The sequence below is a fragment of the Cervus elaphus genome, chromosome 33 (assembly GCF_910594005.1).
Source record: "Cervus elaphus chromosome 33, mCerEla1.1, whole genome shotgun sequence".
Classification (NCBI taxonomy): domain Eukaryota; kingdom Metazoa; phylum Chordata; class Mammalia; order Artiodactyla; family Cervidae; genus Cervus; species Cervus elaphus.
This window is the reverse complement of record NC_057847.1, coordinates 7,887,751-7,906,890: the sequence shown is the minus strand read 5'-3', so window position 1 is coordinate 7,906,890 and position 19,140 is coordinate 7,887,751. Positions and strand designations below refer to the sequence as shown.

The 19,140-nt window shown below is 52.5% G+C and overlaps 2 pseudogenes; both read right to left on the bottom strand.

Moving 5' to 3' along the window:
* Positions 1–1,860: 1,860 nt before the first annotated feature.
* Positions 1,861–1,979, bottom strand: LOC122688912 (annotated as a pseudogene).
* A 6,245-nt stretch (positions 1,980–8,224) lies between these two features.
* On the bottom strand, positions 8,225–8,343 carry LOC122688783 (annotated as a pseudogene).
* Between the last annotated feature and the right edge of the window lie 10,797 nt (positions 8,344–19,140).

The window sequence follows — 19,140 nt, the reverse complement described above, 5'->3', positions numbered from 1 at the left end:
AGGCTGTGGTCAGGCCGACCGGGGGCCGGGTGCATACCCACGATGGACGGGGGAGGGTGTGGAGGCGTGGGGGGGGGGCTGGGGGTGGGGAACCTGTGTGGTCCTCTTGCTGTCTCTCTCTCCCTCTTTCTTCTTCTTCTTTTTTTTAAAGGTAAGATGTTTTTATTGAAATATTGGGACTATTCTCTGTACAGCAGCAGTCTCACTGAGAGGCAGTTTTGCCTCCCAAGTAACATTTGACAATGTTGGAAGACATTCTTGATTGTTAAATCTTGGGGAGGGGTGGTATGAGTATCTCCTGGGTAAAAGACACAAATGAAAAATACTTCGGTTCAATTCTAAACACAGAGAATGTGCCAAATTCTCAAGAAACATTGTTCATACACTTAATTGACTTAATTTCCAAGGTCCTTATGCCTAGAGTAAGTAATCCAGAAACCACACCGTTTCTCGCCTAGCTTTACGCGGGACACGTGGGAGAACAAAAAGGAAGGTTTCACTCCATTCAATGACCTTAGTTTTCTCAGATGCAGTTTTCATAAGCTCACAAACTCCCGACCCACTCACCCTCCCCTGGGGTTGCAAATCTCTCCTTGGAGAAGCCAAAACAAAGAAAGCCCAATCCCGCACGGTGATCAGCGAAGTGCTGAGGAAACCCTCCCTCGGGATTTCAAGGCGCTGCTCCCGCAGAGGGCCTGCCCACCTAATCACTGCCGGGCAAATGAAGGAGTCCAACCTGCTCGAGAAACGCTCACTCAAGGGAGGCTCTGACGCCAGAGCCCCGGGCCCAGACCCCACAGAGAGCAATCCCTCCTCAGAGCCTCAGGGGCCAGGCCTCGGGGCCCGCTCCCTCAGGGCAGAAGGTGCGCGCTAGGGCGCGAGACTGGGGCGCCGAGAGGGCCTGGGACGCCCCGCGCACCCGCCCACCCGCCCTCCCAGAGTGGAGGAGGAGCCCGCCGGTCTCCGGCCTCCACCACCCCGGCCCCCGACTTACCGCGGTGCGCTGGGGGAGGGGAAGTGTCAGGAGTGAGGGGCTAGGCCGCACCACCACCCGCCGCTCAGAGAGCAGCGCGCGGCCGCCACGAAACCGTCGCCGCCGCCGTCTCCAGCACCGATACCGACCGCCGCCGCTCCGGGCGCAGCGCGTAGGGGGCCCGACTGCGTCGCACGCCGCCCGCCCGCCGTCAGAGGCTCGCTGCGCGGGCTCCGCCCTCGCTGTCTGTGCATTGGCTGACTCCGCCGCCACTCTATCTACATCCGCCCTGTTCTTCACTGGACCACGGGGCTTTTGAAACCGAACGTGAGGGTTGTGAGGGTTGTCTCTGCCAGACTAGGACTCTCTCCCCTCTTTCTGAGTCTCCCTTCCCTGTGCTTTGCAGCTCTTCACCTGTCCGGGGCGGGGTGTGTCTGTGTGTTTCTGTGTGTGTCTTCGTGTGTCTCTGTCTCTGTGTGTGTGTGTGTGTGTGTGTGTGTGTGTGTGTGTGTGTGTGTGTGCACGCGCGCGAACGGTCGCCTGGGAGTACTGGGCTGGGGCTCGGGCTGGGGCAGCCCCCGGGATTGCCTGAGGCATGCCAAGGGAGCCCCAGATGGAGACCCGACTGTCATCTGGTTTCCTGGAAGCCAAATCCGGAGGCAACCCAGGCCTGCGGCGGGAGTCGGGGCCCCGGCCACCCACCGGGGGAGGGGCTGGGGCTGCGGGGACCCAAGAGTTGGGCTGCTGCTGTCTTCGAGGGCCGCCGGCAGGCCGGCTGGCCGGCCGGCTGGAAGGCAGGCGACGGCTCTGAGGGGCCAGGGGCAGCTGGGGCTCGGGGCGGCCAACCGCGCCGGGGGAGCCAGGGCTAAAGGACAGGGGAGGCAGGAAGCCTACAGCACCCGGTATTCCCAGGCGGTCTCCCACCCAAGTACTAACCAGGCCAGACCCTGCTTCGCTTCCCAGATCAGACAAGATCTGGCGCGTTCAGGGTGGTATGGCCCTAGACGGAGGTGGCTGCAGCCAGGCGCCTTAAGAACCTTAAGAACCCTGCCTTGCGCCTCCCTTTCGGTCTGACTTGCCTGCCGGTCAGGCCAGCCGGCCACACCTCTCCAAGGGCCGCGGGCTGCACTTGAGCCGCACGACCTGCGACCGGACTCCGGTCGGCCAGGGCCGGCAGCCCGGCGGCCGCCCGACGCCGCCCAGCCTCCGCACACCGCCAAGCCCGGCCAGAACCCGCCTGGCCCGGCCCGGGGCCCCGGAGGGCTTCCTGGACCCCGAGTGGCCGGCTGGCCGTGCATGCCTGGGCCTGGGGTTGGGGTGAGGGGCGCGGAGGTCTCGGCGCCCTCCCGCCCTGGGCCTCTCCAGGCCCGCCCCCTGTCGGCGCCCGCGCCCACCCCCCGCCCCACTGGCCATCCAGGCTCAGGGCCACGTGGCCCCGGAGGTGTCTGATTCGGGCCCGCCGCGCACCGCGGCCCTCGGTCCTCTGAGCCTCCCGCGGCGTAGGCATAGCGCAGCCGGGGCCCTGAGCGCCCATCCTGCCCGGCACCTGCCCGGGGCCCAAACCCACCGCGAGCCCCCGGCGCCGTCCACCCGAGCGCCTCAGCCCCGCCCCTTCGCCCCACCGCGGCCCCCCTTGTCCCCACGCCGCCCGCCAAGCACGGGACCTTCCTGAGGGCCTTCAGACTCTTCCTTAAAGAGTTCTACGTGAATTGAAGACAGGATCTACTGGATGGTAACCAACTGCTAAAACAGACAGACAACAGTTACTTTGATCCTTCTTGCCTTACTGTGAGCTGTGACGGTAGGGAACCTCATGGCTGCTGAACTCAACGCTTTCATTCATTCTCTTGTTTCAAAACAGGGACTCATTGAGCTGCATGGGAGATGAATTCTGTCATTAGAAACGTTGCCACCAGGCTTAAGAAATATATTTATAACTCATTTCTTTCAGGAAACAGGTTTCAAGATCTCCATCAGAAGTCTTTTATTAAGATAAATCACAGCTTTGTCAGGTTCTCCAGAAGTACTCTTATTTTTAACTCCCAAGGAGAAGCGCAATAATAGAACTAAATGAACCTAGTAGGTTATTTTCTCTCTAATGGCACCTGTCTTTATTCATAGGAGTCCGGTCTACGTATTTCCTGGGCTTCCCTGGTGGCTCAGGTGGTGAAGAATCTGTCTGCAATGCAGGAGCCCTGGGTTCCACGGCTGGGTTGAGACGATCGCCTGGAGAAGGGAATGGCGACCTCTTCCAGTATTCTCGCCTAGAGAATTCCACGGACAGGGGAACTTGGAAGGCTACATAGTCCATGGAGTCACAAAGACTCGGACACAACTGAGCAACTAATACACGTATTTTTTACTATTTGCTTCGAAGAAGCAATCGTTCATAGCCTTTTATAGCACTTTCTAAAGAACGTGTGGTGCCTTTTTCTTTGTTGTAAGCTGCACTAGGTCTTGGTTGCCACACATGGGATCTTTAATTGTGGCGTGCAAACTCTTACTTGCAGTGTATGGGATCTAGTTCACTGGCCAGAGATGGAACCCAGGCCCCTGCATTGGGAGCAGCCACTGGATGCCCAGGGAAGCCCTCTAAAGAACTCTTCAAGTGCAACTTTCTGGATGTTCGCAGCAGCTCCGGGCAGTCCTAGTGATGATACTGTTCTGCACTCTCGAGCCCGTGTCCTCCCCGAGGGACACAGGGGCCAAGCGAGCAGATAGATGCTGCCCCAGCGTCAGACCGCAGGGCCAGACTGGCTGTGTAAACTCCCTTCCAGTGATGTCCTCGTTTTACCGTTCCTCTGGTAAATTCAGTACTGTTTTCCTTGGAGCGTGTGTTTAAAAAGGAAATCCTAGATGTGTTCCAACATTACTGCCCACTTTGAGGTGGATTGATATCTACCTAGGACTTGTTTATTAAACCCACCTGCCTGAGTACTGTGACTTGACTGGAGTTTTCTTGAAGTCACTCCTGAAGCATTGTGATGGTTTTGTCTGACATTAATAGATTTTTAAAAATGATACGTGTTGGCGTATGGCTATGAAGAAAGGGGAGAATCTGTTGCTATTGCAAACCAATTATGGAGGCAACTTAAAAAGGAAATCTGAATTGTAACTATGTTTCTATTTATGTAAAATACGGTCCTTACCTTGCAGTCTGTAGTTGATGCGCACAGACACAGCAGTGGCTCGCGGGTTGCTCTTCTGCCATCTTCCTGTCCTCCTTCAGTCCCTGCATGTGTATAGGAACTTCAGTGAGATAATGGGGCATTTAACAGAGATTGCTCTGCGCAACACTGTCTTTAGTGTTTCTATTTTAAATTTGCTAGGCTGTTAATTTATATGCAAATAAAAGACACAATAAGAGAGTTCTGTGCCTATTGTGTATACGTAACCTGAAAGTAAATGCAGGATATTGATCCCAGAGGGAAAATAAGTTAGAGCGTCTGTGTTCAAAGATTTTTGAAAGTTCTTATTTCAGGCTGAACCGTTGTTGGTGACCCGTGAAAGTCGCTCAGTCATGTCTGACTCTGCGAACGCAGGGACTATACAGTCCATGGAATTCTCCAGGCCCGAATACTAGAGTGGGTAGCCGTTCCCTTCTCCAGGGGGTCTCTGCAACCCAGGGATCGAACCCAGGTCTCCTGCATGCCAGGTGGATTCTTCACCAGCTGAGCCACCAGGGAAGCCTGAACACTTATCAGCAGTTAAGGATTTCACAAATGCTAGATTGGAAAGATAAAATAATAATTCTGCTACATTAAAACAGATTTTCTTAAGTTCAAATTTTTTCAATGCAGTTGTAGGGAAGAAGTCTTTCCCCCTTATGGACATATCAGTATGTTAATGCCTAAGAAGTCCTTTTTCGAAAAGTTACAAAAAAGACAAAAGGCGGAAAATTATGCCAATAAGGCACCACATGATGATGCAAAAAGATGGATACAGACAAGGAAAGAAGGAATAAAAACTAAGCATTATGCTAATGGGAAACCATCATGCAAGTTAATTCGGGGGGGCGGGGGGAACCTAATGGAAAACACTTGCTTCTATGCCATAAACCATCTTCGAATTCAGGTTTCATTGGATTTTTCACGATAAACGTTTCATCACCTATACGTTGGCTTGTCGTCTACTTTGTGCAAAAGCCTGGAGCTCCTAACTACTAGGGGGTCTCCCATCCAAGTACTAACTAACCCTGCTTAGTTTCCCAGATCAGAAGACATCTGGCCCGTTCAGGGTGGTATGATCTCATCAGAGGGAGGCGGCTGGCGCCAGGCGCCTTCAAAGCCCTGCGCTGCGCCTCCCTCTCGCTCTGACGTGCCGGTCGAGCCAGCCCGGGCCGCACCTTTCCACGGGGCGCGCGCTGCACTTGAGCCGCACGACCAGCGACCGAACTCGGGCCGGCCAGGCCCGGCAGCCCGGCCGACGCCGCCCCGTCCCCGCACACCGCCACCCTGGCAAGCAAGCCTGGCCCGGCCCGGGGGCCCGGAGGGTTGCCGGGACCACGAGCGGCCGGTTAGGCGTGCAGGCCTGGGCTGCGGGTTGGCGTGAGGGGCGCGGAGGTCTGGGCGCCCACCCACCCTGGGCCTCTCCAGGCCCGCCCCCCGCTCGGGTCCCCCACCCACCCCTCCGGATCGCTGCTCAGGCCCAAGTGGCCCCAGAGGTGTCTGGCTTGCGGGCGGGCCGGCCGCCGCCGGCGACTGGAGCGCGGCAGCCCCGCCCCTTCGCCCGACCGCGGCCCCCCCTTGTCCCCACGCCGCCCGCCAAGCACAGGACCTTCCTGAGAGAGCGGACGAGCGACAGGCAGGGGCACGGACACGGACACACACACACACACTCGCACGCACCCAGGCCAAGGGAGACAGCCGGCCGGCGCAAGCTCCTCAGCCAGAGCCAGACCCACAGCGCCTGTGAGAGGCCGGGGGTCAGGAGACTCAGAGGCAGAAAGAGATGAAGGTTCAGAGACAGACTCCCAGACGGCCAGAGGGAGATGAAGACAGACACGCGCGCGCACACACACACACACACACACACACACACACACACACACACACACACACAGGTGGAGACAGACAGAGGGAGACAGACACGGGAGAGAGGATGGCATCCGATCCGAGACAGACACACTGGCACAACCGTGACCACCCCAGAGAGAGGCCCTGCGGAAGAAGCCGCTTCCCCAAGGGAGGGGGCGTTCCCTTGGGGCGGCCCAGGCTGGACGCGGTGCCCCGGGGCTGGCAGTCCCCCGTGGGGTCCCCAAGACTTCCTCGCAGCCGAAGTCTCAAAGGTCCCCTTCAGCTTGGCTCCCTAAGGCAAGACCCAGCCCCCGCCCCCAGACCAGAGGGTGAGTGTGTGAGAGTGTGTGTGTGAGGGTGTCGGTGGGCGAGGCTGTGGTCAGGCCGACCGGGGGCCGGGTGCATACCCACGATGGACGGGGGAGGGTGTGGAGGCGTGGGGGTGGGGCTGGGGGTGGGGAACCTGTGTGGTCCTCTTGCTGTCTCTCTCTCCCTCTTTCTTCTTCTTCTTTTTTTTAAAGGTAAGATGTTTTTATTGAAATATTGGGAATATTCTCTGTACAGCAGCAGTCTCACTGAGAGGCAGTTTTGCCTCCCAAGTAACATTTGACAATGTTTGAAGACATTCTTGATTGTTAAATCTTGGGGAGGGGTGGTATGAGTATCTCCTGGGTAAAAGACACAAATGAAAAATACTTCGGTTCAATTCTAAACACAGAGAATGTGCCAAATTCTCAAGAAACATTGTTCATACACTTAATTGACTTAATTTCCAAGGTCCTTATGCCTAGAGTAAGTAATCCAGAAACCACACCGTTTCTCGCCTAGCTTTACGCGGGACACGTGGGAGAACAAAAAGTAAGGTTTCACTCCATTCAATGACCTTAGTTTTCTCAGATGCAGTTTTCATAAGCTCACAAACTCCCGACCCACTCACCCTCTCCTGGGGTTGCAAATCTCTCCTTGGAGAAGCCAAAACAAAGAAAGCCCAATCCCGCACGGTGATCAGCGAAGTGCTGAGGAAACCCTCCCTCGGGATTTCAAGGCGCTGCTCCCGCAGAGGGCCTGCCCACCTAACCACTGCCGGGCAAATGAAGGAGTCCAACCTGCTCGAGAAACGCTCACTCAAGGGAGGCTCTGACGCCAGAGCCCCGGGCCCAGACCCCACAGAGAGCAATCCCTCCTCAGAGCCTCAGGGGCCAGGCCTCGGGGCCCGCTCCCCCAGCGCAGAAGGTGCGCGCTAGGGCGCGAGACTGGGGCGCCGAGAGGGCCTGGGACGCCCCGCGCACCCGCCCACCCGCCCTCCCAGAGTGGAGGAGGAGCCCGCCGGTCTCCGGCCTCCACCACCCCGGCCCCCGACTTACCGCGGTGCGCTGGGGGAGGGGAAGTGTCAGGAGTGAGGGGCTAGGCCGCACCACCACCCGCCGCTCAGAGAGCAGCGCGCGGCCGCCACGAAACCGTCGCCGCCGCCGTCTCCAGCACCGATACCGACCGCCGCCGCTCCGGGCGCAGCGCGTAGGGGGCCCGACTGCGTCGCACGCCGCCCGCCCGCCGTCAGAGGCTCGCTGCGCGCGCTCCGCCCTCGCTGTCTGTGCATTGGCTGACTCCGCCACCACTCTATCTACATCCGCCCTGTTCTTCACTGGACCACGGGGCTTTTGAAACCGAACGTGAGGGTTGTGAGGTTGTCTCTGCCAGACTAGGACTCTCTCCCCTCTTTCTGAGTCTCCCTTCCCTGTGCTTTGCAGCTCTTCACCTGTCCGGGGCGGGGTGTGTCTGTGTGTTTCTGTGTGTGTCTTTGTGTGTCTCTGTCTCTGTGTGTGTGTGTGTGTGTGTGTGTGTGTGTGTGTGTGTGTGTGTGTGTGTGTCCACGCGCGCGAACGGTCGCCTGGGAGTACTGGGCTGGGGCTGGGGCTGGGGCAGCCCCCGGGATTGCCTGAGGCATGCCAAGGGAGCCCCAGATGGAGACCCGACTGTCATCTGGTTTCCTGGAAGCCAAATCCGGAGGCAACCCAGGCCTGCGGCGGGAGTCGGGGCCCCGGCCACCCACCGGCGGAGGGGCTGGGGCTGCGGGGACCCAAGAGTTGGGCTGCTGCTGTCTTCGAGGGCCGCCGGCAGGCCGGCTGGCCGGCCGGCTGGAAGGCAGGCGACGGCTCTGAGGGGCCAGGGGCAGGTGGGGCTCGGGGCGGCCAACCGCGCCTGGGGGGGGCAGGGCTAAAGGAGAGGGGAGGCAAGAAGCCTACAGCACCCGGTATTCCCAGGCGGTCTCCCACCCAAGTACTAACCAGGCCAGACCCTGCTTCGCTTCCCAGATCAGACAAGATCCGGCGTGTTCAGGGTGATATGGCCCTAGTCGGGGCTGGCTGCAGCCTGGCGCGTTTAGAACCTTAAGAACCCTGCGTTGCGCCTCCCTTTCGGTCTGACTTGCCTGCCGGTCAGGCCAGCCGGCCACACCTCTCCAAGGGCCGCGGGCTGCACTTGAGCCGCACGACCTGCGACCGGACTCCGGTCGGCCAGGGCCGGCAGCCCGACGGCCGTCCGAGGCCGCCCCGCCTCCGCAGACCGCCAACCCCGGCCACAACCCGCCTGGCCCAGCCAGGGTTTGCTTAAATACAGCAAAACTCTACACATTTTCATATCTCTTAGGATCTGTCTGAGGTAAAGCTTGGCCTAATACATGAGGTATTTTAAAGTGTATCTGTGAAATGCAAACCAGAGCATCTCCAAATCTTCCGAATAGTATTGCCTATCAAAAGTGAAAGCGAATCTCTCTCAGTAGTGTCTGACTCCTTGTGACCCCCATGTCCTATAGAGGACATGGAATTCTCCAGGCCAGAACACTGCCGTGGGTAGCCCTTCCCTTCTCCAGGGGATCTTCCCAACCCAGGGATCAAACCCAGGTCTCCTGCGTTGCAGGCGGATTCTTTACCAGCTGAGCCACAAGGGAAGCCCAAGAATACTGGAGTGGGTAGCCTATCCCTTCTCCAGGGGATCTTCCTGACCCAGGAATCGAACCGGGGTCTACTGCATTGTAGGCAGATTCTTTACCAACTGAGCTATCAGGGAAACCATTATTGGCTATTGGTGATGTGCAAAATAGTTATTCCAGCATGGTTTAAATCAATATGATTTCCCGTTCTTGCTTTTGAGCTACGTGTAATACCCTCTAGAGGGACTTCTCTGGCAATCCAGTGGCTAGGATTCTGAGCTTCCATTGTAGTGGGGCAGAGGTTAATTCCTGCTCAGGGAACTCAGATCCCACATGCCAGATAAACTATAAGACTCTCTGAAATGCAGTAATTTTACTTAAAAATGGTAGTTCTTATTCAGAAATTAATCAAATTAAATCTGGAAGGAATTTGATCCGAAAACTGTTATAATATTTTTAAAACAAAAAGTGCCTATTTACCTATTGCAATCATTGTCTATGCCTATCTGCTTTGGGAGAAAGAAAAGTACAGTTGAATTATTAAGTCATGCAACAAAAATAAAAGATTTTGATTCTCCTGAATTTTCTTTTTCATTCAAAAATAGCTCCAGGCTTCTTTTCTTCCCAAGTGTCTTCTTTTATCCTTGAAACTCTCAAGCTAAAACTTAGTAATTCTAAATTTGTGTGTTTATGGGAGAGGATTCTCTACGTTTTAACAGAAGGTAGAGAACTTTATAGGCTGACCAAAACACAAACTTATGCTTTATGGAGAATCTGGATGATTTTGATTTTAATGTCTCTATCATTCACAGAGATGTTTCAAAACAGCCTAAATACTTCATTGCCTAAGTGTATGAAGAAATTTGAGTAGATCACCCTATCTTGGATTTGAGTCTAGTCCTCAGAAGGGAAAATCCCTTCAAGATTATTTGTTGTTTACACAGAAAAGCAGCCCAGCCAAAAACTGCTGGACATGACAGAACCTGATCAACTTTTAAGTGAAGGGATGGTTCTGTTTTGAACTCACGGATTATTCTGAAAGGCAGGCATTTCTCTTGATGGGATTAACTAGCAAAGACTAGTTCCTCCAAGAAAACTTCTTTTAGCAGGGAAAGTTGATTTGATGACAGACTGGCCAATCTTGACGGTTTGATAAATTTTGCTTTTGGAATATGATGTGACAGAAGAATACTGACAAGTAAAGCTACACCATCTGCTGCAAAGCCTGCCTCGCCCACCTCAACCCCTACTATAACCAGGCTCTCTCCAGAACAACACAGGACCTTGTATTTGCTCTGGATTGTGCCACACATACCACCATGACTTACTGGTGATGCGCAGACATGTTGACAACTTCTGCAAGAGACGGGCCACGCCCTGTGCATCTCTGTGGTCCTGGTGACCAGTCTGACTCATGATGTGCTCAGGCGTCTGCATCCTGGGCTCCGAATTCAAGGATTCAACCAAATGCAGATCCAAACTGTTTGGGGGAAAGTTCCATAAAGTTCCCAAAGGTAAACTAGAATTCCCTCACTCCAGCAGTCACTGACACAGCACGTCTGTCACATGAGGCGTTATAAGTCCCTGAGGTGATTAAAAGTGCACAGGAGGGCAGGGTGGGGTGTTCTATGCAAGAACTGTGTCATTTTATTTAAGGGACTTCGACACCTTTTTTGCATCAATGCTCCCTCGTGCCCCCCTCCCTGCAGATATCCAGGGATGACTACATAGCTGTTGCTCAGTTGCTAAACCGTCCCCGCCTCTCTGCGACCCATGGACTGCAGTATGTCAGGCTTCCTTCACTATCACCCTGAGTTTGCTTACACTCATGTCCACTGAGTCAGTGATACCATCCAACCATCTCATCCTATGTCGCCCTCTTCTCCTCTTGCCCTCAGTTTTTCCTACCATCAGGGTCTTTTCCAAAGAGTCAGCTCTTCACATCAAGGGGTCAAAGTACTGGAGCTTCAGCTTCAGCATCAGTCCTTCCAATGAACATTCAGGGTTGATTTCCCTTATGATTGACTGGTTTGATCTCCTTGCATTTCAAGGGATTTTCAAGAGTCTTCTCTAGCACTACAATTCAAAAGCTTCAATTCTTTAGCATTCAGCTTTCTTTACGGTCCATCTCTCACATCCATACAGGACTACTAGAAAAACCATTGCTTTGACTAGATGGACCTTTGTTGGCAAAGTCATGTCTCTGCTTTTTAATATGCTGTCAAGGTTTGTCACAGCTTTACTTCCAAGGACAGTTTACTATTCATCAGTACACTAAGACCAACTGCTTCTTCTAGCCCATAATGTCAGTTTTCTCCTTGCAAACTTGTGCAAATCTTGTAAAACAAGAGTCAGTTATTTTCTACCTGTTAAGGCCCCAAATTCTTTTTCTCATCGGCAACCATCAACTATGTCAGACTAGTGACTACCAATCTGTACAAGAACCTAAAGGTCATCTGGATAATTCTGACTCTGTTTGGCAAACAAAGTGAAGTTAGTCTCAAGGGTTCTTCGCTGGTCCATCAGTTTAAAGTCAGGCTTTCAAAAGGACGAGTATTAGGGATTTATTCATCCACACTTTCAATCAAAGGCCGACTGATTACTGTACACCAGATACTGGAGATGAAAATATATATACTGGGCTTCACATTCAAGGAAAATCCCACCACACAACATTCCATGCTGCTCATAACACCATTCTTATTTGCTCAAACCTGCTACAGCGATCTTCCACTGCTTTTAAAACTGTATGTAACTCTTTCTATATATGAAGGAGGTGCTAGTGAGCTCACTATCACTCCACAGTTCCTGCCAAAATAGGTTCTTTTCACCAAACATATGGACAATGCAATCACACATTCACATATCAGTTAACCACATAAAAGAATTTCCAAGTTTCAAACATTCGAATAACAAGCCCTTCCTCTCCCAGCCTCACAAGACCAAATTGTTTCCGTCTCCAGCACAGGGACTGCGTACCCCTTCCCACTCCCACCCCAATTATCTACAGGTTTCTACCAGAATTTCCTTTTCCCATGATTCCCCGTCTGCCTAAAAATGAAGTAGACCCAGTGCTGCTCAGTTAGAGGCTCTCACTCACCGCTCACGAGTGTCACTAGTGTTCGCCTCGCTCCTCCCTGAGACTCACGGCACCTAACACCCCAGACAGAGCTCTCACCCACCCGCTGGCCAGAGCAGAGGGCATTCCTGGCTGCCACGGGTCACCACGTATTTTGACCTCCATGGGCCGAAACCAACATACCCTGCAACTGATGGCTGCTCCTCCAGCTCCTGAGAGAAACTGTAGCTCCCAGAGAGGAGAGGCTTGGGAGCAGGTGACGCAGAGGGAGGGGAGGCTGTCGAGAGAGACCGTGGGCTTTTCTGTGGCCAAGTCTGTTGACAGTGCTCAACCAGTGTTTCTCAAGTGGGGTTCCAGGGTCCTGAGATTCATTAAGAATTGCTGGGTGGTACATACTATAGTAATAAGGGGGTTCCAACATAGCTCAGTGGGAAAGAATCGCCTGTAATGCAGGAGACATGGGTTCAATCCCTGGGTTGGGAGGATCCCCTGGAGAAGAAAATGGCAACTCGCCCTAGTATCCTAGCCTGGTGAATCCCACGGACAGAGGAGCCTGGCAGGTGGGGTAGCAAGAGAGTCAGACACGACTTAGTGACTAGACAACGCCACGCTAAATAAATACTTCCAGAAGTTATGCTGTTGAAAGAGCTATGTCATTTTGACAGCAATTCTCATAATCAACTGACTATAAAACAAGTGTGCGTGTCAGAAAGAGACAGAGCGGATGTGATACAAACGCTCCTGAAGAGCCAGGGTTCCCAGGGACGCAGGTGGAAACACTGTGCGAGCCAGACTTTCACCAGCTCCCTCACTCAGCCTCGACCGTCCCCGCAGTATTTTATACTCAATCTCATCTGCAGACCTTTGCCTTGATCCTCAAAGGGCATCAACTCTCGCCCTCGTGTCTGCCGCATGGCATTGCTTCCTGTCATCACAGCATCACACCCTCTGTCCCTGGACTTCCCCTCACCCCCAGTGACCGCCTCCAGCCCCCCTCACCTGACCCGCACCCACCCAACCACCCGGGACAAATGTCTTCAGCCTGTGTTTCTGTGATCAGCTCTGGTTTTCCCTCCACATCCACACAGGCAACTACTCCCTAGACATTTTCATCTGGACACTGCAGAAGCATCTTGGACCAAAACACTCTAAAGATACATCTTGCTCATGTCTTCTTCAGTGGTCCTGATGACAGTAAAGCAGGAATGAGTCGCCCAGCTGGGAGCTGATGGCCGGCCGAGTCTCGGAACTGCTCACCATCCTCCACCCCCACTGCTCTGCCCTCTCCATCCCCACGTGTGGAGCTTCCGTCTGTCCACGACGCGGGGGTCCGCCTGGTCCCCATCATATCCAAGGCTCGGATACCTGTCCTAAATGGTGGGCCGCTCGACTGTAAAGGTGTGGATCTGCGCCTGTGCTCCCATCGTCCCCACTCATACCTGTGTCACAGTATCCTGTGGACGATATCACTATCCTCACTCTTGGACCCACACAGAGACCCTGGGCACCTGCTAAGCTCCCAGGGCCTGGCCCCCTTCCCTGACCCCTTGTCTGTGTCCTGCCCGCTCCCGCTGAGCAAGTCTGTCCTCACCAGCTTCCCTTTGGTTCCTCATCCACAAACGCCGCATCCTTTATCTAGAACATCCCCCACACCTCTCACCCTGGCCACACCTACAGCCACCTGGCTTCAGCTCCAGCCTCTCTGCTCTGGGGAGGCCTCCTTCACCCTCCACCAGCCGCATCCCCCTGTATCACAGCAGCACTGGAGGAATGCACGTTTCCTTCAAGCACACGTCACAGCCGTGAACAGATACACGAGGCCCAGTACCGAGCAGAAAGAAACCGACGTAAGCACATGGATAACGTCAATTTTCTCCTCACTGAAATAAAGCAGATGGTTACTAAACACGAGATGTAGTAGTAATAAAAGAGTGGCGCTTACTATACATGTAAATCACTGTGAACTCACTCTTTTCTTTCTAACCTCCTGTCTCCTCGTTCAGTGTCTTTTCTCTTCTTTACGCAGTGGAAACAGTGACCACCAGGAGTGGAGGCAGTGGCTGTCTGATTCTGGGGAAGCACAGGTCACAGGCCGCGGAGACGTCAGTCAGGAACGCAGCCCTGTGCTGGATGCGGGCTGAGGGAGCCTGCCCTGGCCTCCGGGGCAGCGTTCCCGTCTCTGCCCCTGTGCTCCCCTGACAGCACCAGCGGCACGGCCCTCTCCCTGTGATTTACCTGCACGCCTCCCCTCTCTCCGCTCCCCTCAGCTCCTCCTCCTGTCCTGCCTGAGCTCCAGACTTCCTTCTCCCTCCTTCACAGGCCTCTCTCTCCTTCTCCAGCTCAGAATCTCAGAGGCAAGCTGACTTCCCTCACCCAGTGCTTGGTGTTGGAATCCCCATCATCTGGCTTTTGTTCTCCCACTAAGCTCAGAAATGACCTTCTGGAGCCAAGAGTCTCACCTATAGGAGAACAAGAGCTGCTGTCTGTTGCGCCCTTAGGAACAGGCAGGCGCCTGCAAGGTGTCCCGTGTGTACCGTGTCACGGAGCCCTGACAGACAGGCGTCATCACCAAGAGGCTCACCCCCAGTGTATGAAGAAAACGCAGATCTCGGGCCTCGTCCAATGAGGTCCAGGCCCTCACCCATCACCTCCTGACGTCAAGGGCCAACACCAATGTCTCTCCACAGGAGCTCTACTGAGCCCCAGGCTAACTAACAAAGGGGTCTGGGGCCTTAGACACCAGCACATACAGGAAAACTATGAAAAATGCAGGGAAGGGGACCAGGCAGGAACGTCACAACCTGAGGAATGATGTAAGCTCCTGGGTTTTCTTTCTTTCTTCATCCCTGATGGGGTGCTAGAGAGGCCTGGGCCCAGGACCAGCTCTACACAAAGGACTGGGGAAAGGATGTCTGGTAGGAAAACACCTCATTTTTAATACTTGTTGACCAACCAAAAATGAAAAGAAAACTGACCCCTCTTGGAGTCAGTGTGGCCAAGTGGAGAACCGAACATTCCCCCCGACCTGCAGGGATGTGCTAAAGCTGGTTGGCAGGAGGATGTGCTGCCCAGAAACCCACTGCCCCAACCTTCTCCCTGGTGTCTGAGCAGGGGGCAGATGGCACTCCTAACCCCCACCCCAGCAGCAACAAGGCAGAATGAGGTGGCGCAGAGGAGTGACAGTGAGCCTACTATCTAACAAGAAAATGGGCAAAAGACAGAGACTTCACTGAGAGAACACACAGAAGATAAACACATGCTAAGATGGTCATTTTCTCCAGTGGTCATGCATGGATGTGAGACTTGGACTAGAAAGAAAGCCGAGCGCAGAAGAATTGATGCTTTTGAACTGTGGTGTTGGAGAAGATTCTTGAGAGTCCCTTGGACTGTGAGGAGATCCAACCAGTCCATCTTAAAGGAGATCAGTCCTGGGTGTTCATTGGAAGGACTGATGCTGAAGCTGAAACTCCAATAGTTTGGCCACCTGATGTGAAGAGCTGACTCATTGGAAAAGACGCTGATGCTGTGAAAGACTGGGGGCAGGAGGAGAAGGGGACGACAGAGGATGAGATGGTTGGATGGCATCACCGACTCAATGGACATGGGTTTGGGTGGACTCTGGGAGTTGGTGATGGACAGAGAGGCCAGGCGTGCTGCAGTTCATGGGGTCGCAAAGATTCGGACATGACTGAGCAACTGAACTGAACTGAAGATGGTCATTTACCATTAGAAAATTGCCCATTACAATGATGAAGAGATATTGCCATACATCCATCTATTACAACAGCTAAAAATTTTTAAATGGTGACAGTAGCAAGGATGTAGCAAACTTAGATCTCTCACGTATTGCCTCTGAGAATATTAAAACGGTACAGCCATTCTGTGGCTTTCAGTCTGTTTGCCCTTTGATGGACAAGGATAAGAGGCTTATGAAGGCTTCCTGATGGGATAGACTGACTGTGGGGGATACTGGGTCATGTTCTGATGGGCAGGGCCATGTTCAGTAAATCTTTAATCCAACTTTCTGTTGATGGGTGGAGTTGTGCTTCCTCCTTGCTATTTCAGTTCAGTCGCTCAGTCCTGTCCCACTCTTTGCAACCCCATGAATCACAGCACTCAAGGCCTCCCTGCCCATCACAGACTCCCGGAGCTTACTCAAACACATGTCCATTGAGTCGCTGATGCCATCCAGCCATCTCATCCTCTGTCGTCCCTTTCTCCTCCTGCCCCCAGTCCCTCCCAGCATCAGGGCCTTTCCCAATAAGTCAACTCGTCGCACGAGGTGGCCAAAGTACTGGAGTTTCAGCTTCAGCATCAGACCTTCCAATCAACACCCAGGACCGATCTCCTTTAGGATGGACTGGTTGGATCTCCTTGCAGTCCAAGGGACTCTCCAGAGTCTCCTTTAACACCACAGTTCAAAAGCATCAATTTTTTGGCGCTCAGCTTTTTTCACAGTCCAACTCTCACGTCCATACATGACCACTGGAAAAACCAGAGTCTTGAGTAAATGGACGTTTGTTGCCAAAGTAATGTCTCTGCTTTTTAATATGCTATCTAGGTTGGGCATAACTTTCCTTCCAAGCCATAAGCATCTTTCAATTTCATGGCTGAAATCACCATCTGCAGTGATTTTGGAGCCCCCCAAAATCAAGTCTGACACTGTTTCCATTGTTTCCCCATCTATTTCCCACGAAGTGATGGGACCAGATGCCATGCCCTTAGTTTTCTGAATGCTGAGCTTTAAGCCAACATTTTCACCCTCCTCTTTCACTTTCATCAAGAAGCTTTTTAGTTCCTCTTCGCTTTCTTCCATAAGGGTGGTGTCATCTGCATATCTGAGTTTATTGATATTTCTCCCAGCAATCTTGATTCCAGCTTGGGCTTCATGCAACCCAGCGTTTCTCATGATGCACTCTGTATATAAGTTAAATAAGCAGGGTGACAATATACAGCCTTGACCTACTCTTTTTCTTATTTGGAACCAGTCTGCTGTTCCATGTCTAGTTCTAACTTTTGCTTCCTGACCCGCATATAGGTTTCTCAAGAGGCACGTCAGATGGTCTGGTACTCCCATCTCTTTCAGAATTTTCTGCAGTTAATTTTGATCCACACAGTCAAACGCTTTGGCATAGTCAATAAAGCAGAAATAGATGTTTTTCTGGAACTCTCTTGCTTTTTCGATGATCCAGTGGATGTTGGCAATTAGATCTCTGGTTCCTCTGCCTTTTCTAAAGACCAGCTTGAACATCTGGAAGTTCACGGTTCATGTATTGCTGAAGCCTGGCTTGGAGAATTTTGAGCATTCCTTTACTAGCATGTCAGATGAGAGCAATTGTGCAGTAGTTTGAGCATTTGTTGGGATTGCCTTTCTTTGGGATTGGAATGAAAACCGACCTTTTCCAGTCCTGTGGCCACTGCTGAGTTTTCCAAATTGGGTGGCATATTGAGTGTAGAACTTTCACAGCATCATCTTTTAGGATTTGAAACAGCTCAACTGGAATTTCATCACCTCCACTAGCTTTGTTCATAGTGATGCTTTCTAAGGCCCCCTTGACTTCACATTCTAGGATGTCTGGCTCTAGGTCAGTGATCACACCATCATGATTATCTGGGTCGTGAAGATCTTTTTTGTACAGTTCTTCTGTGTATTCTTGCCACCTCTTAATATCTTCTGCTTCTGTTGGGTCCATACCATTTCTGTCCTTTATCAAACCCATCTTTGCAAGAAATGTTCCCTTGGTATCTCTCATTTTCTTCAAGAGATCTCTAGTCTTTCCCTTTCTGTTGTTTCCCTCTATTTCTTCATACTGATTGCTGAGGAAGGCTTTCTTATCTCTCCTTGCTAGTCTTTGGAACTCTGCGTTCAAATGGGAATATCTTTCCTTTTCTCCTTTGCTTTTCCCTTCTCTTCTTTTCACAGCTATTTGTAAGGCCTCCTCAGACAACCATTTTGCCTTTTTGCATTTCTTTTCCATGGGGATGGTCTTGATCCCTGTCTCATGTGCAATGCTGCAAACCTCGGTTCATAGTTCCTCAGGCACTCTGTCTATCAGATCTAGTTCCTTAAATCTATTTCTCACTTCCACTGTACAGTCATAAGGCATTTGATCTACGCCATACCTGAATGGTCTACTGGTTTTCCCTGCTTTCTTCAATTTAAGTCTGAGTTTGGCAATGAGGAGTTCATGATCTGAGCCACAGTCAGCTCCCAGTCTTGTTTTTACTGACTGTAGAGTGCTTCTCCATCTTTGGCCGCAAAGATTATAATCAATCTGATTTCGGTGTTGACCATCTGGTGATGTCTGTGTGTAGAGTCTTCTCTTGTGTTGTTGGAAGAGGGTGTTTCCCAGGACCAGTGCGTTCTCTTCGCAAAACTCTGTTAGCCTTTGCCCTGCTTCCTTCCGTACTCCAAGGCCAAATTTGCCTGTTACTCCAGCTATTTACCTGGAACCAAACTATGGTGGAGTTAATGAATGGATGGATCGCATCACTGACTCAATGGACATGAGTATGAATAAACTCTCGGAGTTGGTGATGGACAGGGAGGCCTGGCATGCTGCAGTCCATGGGGTCACAAAGAGTCGGACAGGACTGAGTGAGTGAACAGAACTGAACTGAATGAAGAGAACGGTGACCTCCCTCAAAAGATCCCATGCATGTACTGCTACAGTCCGTGCCCCCAGCACTGCAGGAGGCCACCACCAACCCACGCCTTTGCCGGAGACTCCTGGACATCCCAGGCAACTCACCTGTGGGGTCACTGTTTCTTTCTCCTGGGTCCTGGTGCTGATATCACCAACTGAACTGAACTGAACAGCAATTCTGGAAAATAGTCTGGCACCTTCTTAAAAATACATTCTAAACATACATTTAACATATGCTGGGCATTTCTCTCAAAAGGAGGAAACTGGTCAGTTTAGTTCACTTCAGTCGCTCAGTCATGCCTGCCTTTTGATGACCCCATGGACTGCAGCACGCCAGGCTTCCCTGTCCAACACCGACACCGGAGCTTGCTCAGACCCATGTCCATCGAGTAGTGATGCCATCCAACCAGCTCATCCTCTGCTATCCCTTTGTCCCCATGTCTTCAATCTTTCCCAGCATCAGGGTCTTTTCCAATGAGTCAGTTTTTCACACCAGG